This window comes from Triticum aestivum, chromosome 4D (assembly GCF_018294505.1).
Source record: "Triticum aestivum cultivar Chinese Spring chromosome 4D, IWGSC CS RefSeq v2.1, whole genome shotgun sequence".
Classification (NCBI taxonomy): domain Eukaryota; kingdom Viridiplantae; phylum Streptophyta; class Magnoliopsida; order Poales; family Poaceae; genus Triticum; species Triticum aestivum.
In genome coordinates, this window is record NC_057805.1 from 28,360,296 (window position 1) to 28,365,158 (window position 4,863).

Sequence of the window (4,863 nt, forward strand, 5' to 3'; positions counted from 1 at the left end):
AGTAAAGAATTGTGTTCAATTTTAAAATAAACATTGAATTTGTCTTTTTTTCTATTTTTGAACTTCATGGTTTAATCTTTAGTACTGGGGAAAATCCTAGTTTTCTAAAAAAAAGGAAAATCTTTTTAAACTTTTTTTAGTTGTTCCCTTATTTTAATTCAAACTTATTAGTTTTATTCTTTAGTAACGAGAATGTGAGGTTTTTACAAACTTTGAACTTCTCTATTATCTTAATTTGAACTTCTTAGTTTTATTCTTTAGTAACGAGGAAAATCGAGTTTTTTGAACTTCCTTGTATTAAAATTTTGAACTTCTTGGTTTTATTTTTAGTAATGTGAAAAATCTGAATTTTTTATAGACATCGAAGTTCACCATTTTTTAAACTTGAGCTTCTTAGTTTTATTGGTTAGTAACGGGGAAAATCCTTTTTTTAATATATAAACAATGAAACCACACCGCTATTTTAATTTGAACTTCTAATTTTTATTGAATGGGGGAAATCTGTTTTTATAAAATCTTTTTGAAATGCTCCTCTTATTTAATATTGGACTTCTCTGATTTTTTTATAAACAGGGAAAAATCGTTATAAAGATTTTTGAAGTACTTTTTTTTATTTGAACTTCTTGCTCAAATTGTTGGCCTTCCAATTTGACTTTTAGATATTAAAAACTTCATTTTTTAATGTCGACCTGCTTCGGTTTTAAAATTTGAACTTCTTATAGAATTTTGTCGTGACATTTTTATGCATTTTTTTGCTTTTCAGTGAAATGGCCTCGGCGGTCTCTTTGGTCTTTTTTTTCATTTGATTGTTTTTCTTCTGTATGTACTACGCATGAACTTCGGAATTTCTGAAACATGAACTTCATGTGCTATTAATTTTTTTATGAAACTCCATAGTTTTTATTCTTTGAATTCCATGATTTTTTTGTTTATAATTTCTTGGTTTGAACTTTGATGTTCGTTATACCTAAACTTTCGAAATCACCCATTTTTATACACATTTTTTCTCTTGAATCCAAGGTCTGCAAAAACAATAGGAAAATTGGGGTCAATTCTCATAAGCAAGTTTTAACATGCTCAGAGCCAGGGTTTCAGCAATGGGCCAACAGATATCTTTTTTAAACCCAAGACATTGGTTTCAATTGCTAACAGTTTTAAGAAAGCAAAACAATTGCCAAAAGCCCGAAACTGTTCTCAGTGGCCAGAAACCAACCACCTGGACGTTCTTTTTTTGATCAAAAGGGGTTTTCCCCCGCCCCATTTTTATAAAAAAACGGAGCAACGCAAGTCTCCAGGACTGTTACAAGCGATCGGGGCTACCCTAAATGGCAGACCGGAAAACCAACTAAGCTAAAGCAACAGCTAAACAAGCGCCCACTGACTGAATCAGTTTTAACAGGGAAAAAGAACGTCTGCTACCATGCAAGGCCAGCTGTAAAACCATCAACTCGAGCTACACCAGAGGGAAGCATAAAGAGCAGATCGCGCTCTCAGTCATCTTCTTTGTTGATGTTTTTGCCTTTTTTGTGCGACTCATCCCAAGTGAGCCTTCAGCGCTCCACCTCGGTTCTTCTTCACGCATGCCCTCAGTTCCCACCCCAGGCTATCCTGAGCAGCTCGCCTCTTCGCCGATCCAGGAGTTGAAGACAGCGTCGCAGCAGCACCGATTGATCGCCCTCCTTCCATTGATGTAGAGACCACCTGGACGTTCTCTGTTCTTTCTTCAAAGGATGATGCTGTAATGACTTTTTTGTGCCTCCTTTTTTGCTCCAACTTCTTTAGTCGACCTGCCACAAGCTTTGTGTTTGACCTGCTGATGAGTGCAATCCGGGAGGAGCAGACCACCACGGCTGCCGGTGATGCAGGGGGTAGTCAGGAGGTATTGCAGTAGTGGTGGGGGAAGCCGGTCAGAGGAGGATCCGCCACGGAGAAGAGCAGTGGGGAGTGACCTGTCAGTGAGGAGGATCTTGATTTATTAGTAAATTAGTGACAATATATCCAAGTGACTGGCAATGCTGAGAAGGATCCACAAAGCTAGCTACACAAGTTGTTATAACAGCCTGACGCTGTATTTGAAACAAGATAGTTATTGTTGTGAGTGAACGTGTAGTGAGTGAAATTTGCATGCCAGAAACCAACCCAAACTAATCAAAACCTCCATGACGAATTCAGGGGACACCAACGCACGCATGATTGGGCTTCCATGTGGCTTCTCAGGCACTACAGAGTTGAGGGTGCACGTTCGCTCGGGGAACAACCTGGACTTCTGCACTTTCGAAGAACAATAAAATATACAGGAGATTCAGTCGCAAGCTCCTCAAAATTGTAACAAGTCCAACACATCATAGTAGCGATTAGAGATAAAAAAGGTTCACAGAGAGGATACCGGGGAGGCGCGGTCGTGTCAGCAGTAGGCCGTGGCGGTGTGTGTTGATGGCGGCCGGACCAGAAGCGGTTGTGGTTTAGCGGCTAGATAGGTCCTTGCATGGTCCCTTGCAAGTAACAAAACAGCCTGCATGGCCCCTTGCCACCAGAGAAAACTTCCTTTTGCTACTGCCAAAGCAATTGTTATGCAAAACAAAGCATTTCAAAAAAAAAAGCAAAGCTACAGAAGTGATAAAATTACTTCAAAAACTATTACAACTGTATGAATAAAGCTTCGTGTCAAATGTATTTTCTTAAAAGCTTGAGCTACTGGAACCCATGGAAGAGGTTGTGGTGTCTTCCTACTTATTCTGGATTCATTTTTGAATGCTAGTTACGACACTCATTTATGTATATTTTACAAATGGTGCAAGTGTTCAGGTGAGAGGAGCCAAGGTCAGAACCACTCTGAAGTCTGAACTAAGTATGTGCATAGACAAAATGCAAAAAGGAAGAAAGAAACTTCCCTGAATGTACTAAAAAAGCAATCTCTAAAATTTAATGCCCAGCCACTTCGAATTGCAGCACTCTCGGCACCACGCCCAGCACGCCGGAGAGACGCACGCCAAACCTAGCCGTCGTCGGACATCGTATGCCCGTTGGGTTGATGTTGCTGCATGGAACGCTCCATTTGTAGCTTGAACTGCTGAAAAGAAGCACCATCAGCTAGCTACAACAGAGGTGAAGAAGTAGCAGCAGAGGCTGTTCGGTAAGTGGTGTACTGACAGAGAAATTGATACGCCAGCCTAAGAAACTTAACTCAAGTTTGTACATCCTGGGTTTTTTTCAAAGCCTCCTTGTTTGTAAGGTGTAGCTATGATCCAGGGAGATGCATCATCATATGAAATATGTAAGAGAACTCAATACATGGAAATAAAAATTGATGTATCTGCAGGGAGAACTTAACTTGAACTGGCAATACAGCCAAACGTCTCCTTCATTTCAAATAATTTCACACGAATGCAGAGTATACCTGTCAAAATGTGTTTATTTTAGTACATACATGAAACTATAAGCTTCAGCTGATGGGATGTTGGTCTCAGATTTATGAAGCTAAGAAATGAAAAACAGGGAAAAAAACACTCTGAATGTACTAAAAAATATTGTACGTCTCTGAACCTTAAGCCACATTCACTCTGAAGTTCATCAGTACCCTGCAAAATTGGATGAGTTGGTTTCTCATCGTGGCACCGCCAGAAGCCGAGGCGCACAAGTATGGAATGGGCAAAGACACGCCTGCATTTCTACTACTCCATGTGACAGAGTTCAATCATCCAAGAGGGGAGTTGGAAGCAACAGGAGGAGGAAGATCAGTACGCGTTTGGAGAGAAGGTCACCTGTGGACATGAACATGGCAGGTGGGCGACGGGGAGAGCCGGTGTGCTGCAGCGGACGGAGCCAAGCGGAGGCAGGGGTTCGGCCGCGGGGCGGCATCTCTGTCGCTGCTCCTAGTCTCCACCAAGCAAGCATGCTAGGGCGACGGGGGTGGCCGTGTGGCCTGATTGGCGCGCACGACGGAAGCCGCCGGGCGCTGGGGCTCCGGGAGAAGGACGGCGACGGGGCCGCCGGAGGAGACCGACGGGGCAGCGCCGTGAAGCCGGGAGGTGGAGGCGCGTGGCGACCCGGCCTGGAGGTGGAGTCGCGACGGCGCTTCTGCCGGGGAGGAAGTTGGGGCCGACGGTGCGTCTGGCGGGGAGGGAGATGGGGGCGGCAGTGCTTCTGCCGGCGGAAGGAGGTGTGGGCGACGACGCCTACTGCCGGGGGAGGGAGGTGGCGGCTGCGGCGGCTGCGGCGCCTGCTGCCCGGGGAGGGAGGTGGTGGTGGCATGGGTGCGAGGTTAGAACGGCGTGGGGATAAGGTTGGGAGAGGGATTCTCTTTTTTTTTTCTCCGCGGGATCCGGAGTTCGGGAGCATCCCGCCGGCTCCTATACACAACGCGTCGTGGCTGGGGGGTTGGTGGCGGCGGCGCCGCCGGTTGGGGACGGGGCGGCGGGCACGTCGTCGTTGAGGGCAGGAGCTGCGGGAGGTGGGGCATCGGGGAATCGGGGGGAGTAGAGGTGGGGTGGGCTTTTTTCTTTTTTCTGTCACTGCCCGGTTCGGGAGTTCGGGAACTCCATCGGGCCTGAAATTAGAATAGTGCTTTTTATTGCTATTTCTTCAAGTTGATTTTTTGCCTAAGTAAATGTGATCGGAGCCGTTCCCCCTCTATGCTAAACTCAACCCAATCTGTTCACACATTCTTCATGTACGTTCTATTTGAAACCCGTTCAAAATTTTCACTTTGTCCTTATCAGCGGAAGAATTTGTGAACGAAACATTAAAATATTCTTATCTGAATTTTTGGCTTTTGCCGCTCAAACCGTTCCGCATCCCATGATAAGATTAAACTACTCACCCACGATCGAACACAATCTCCACTTCTCAGTACGTGGGTGACAC

The 4,863-nt window shown here is 44.8% G+C and overlaps 1 long non-coding RNA gene across 6 annotated transcripts; it reads right to left on the minus strand.

Annotated features, from left to right (window-relative positions):
• Positions 1 to 1,533: 1,533 nt before the first annotated feature.
• On the minus strand, positions 1,534 to 4,495 carry LOC123095917 (uncharacterized). Of its 6 annotated transcripts, none has more exons than XR_006446379.1 (5): positions 3,762 to 4,491; positions 3,185 to 3,397; positions 2,387 to 3,067; positions 2,140 to 2,266; positions 1,534 to 1,949 (listed from the first exon to the last, which is right to left on the minus strand). It is a non-coding gene; the product is annotated as an uncharacterized lncRNA (long non-coding RNA). The 6 variants fall into 6 exon arrangements; XR_006446380.1 differs by having other exon boundaries at positions 2,387 to 3,070; XR_006446381.1 differs by having other exon boundaries at positions 3,151 to 3,397.
• Between the last annotated feature and the right edge of the window lie 368 nt (positions 4,496 to 4,863).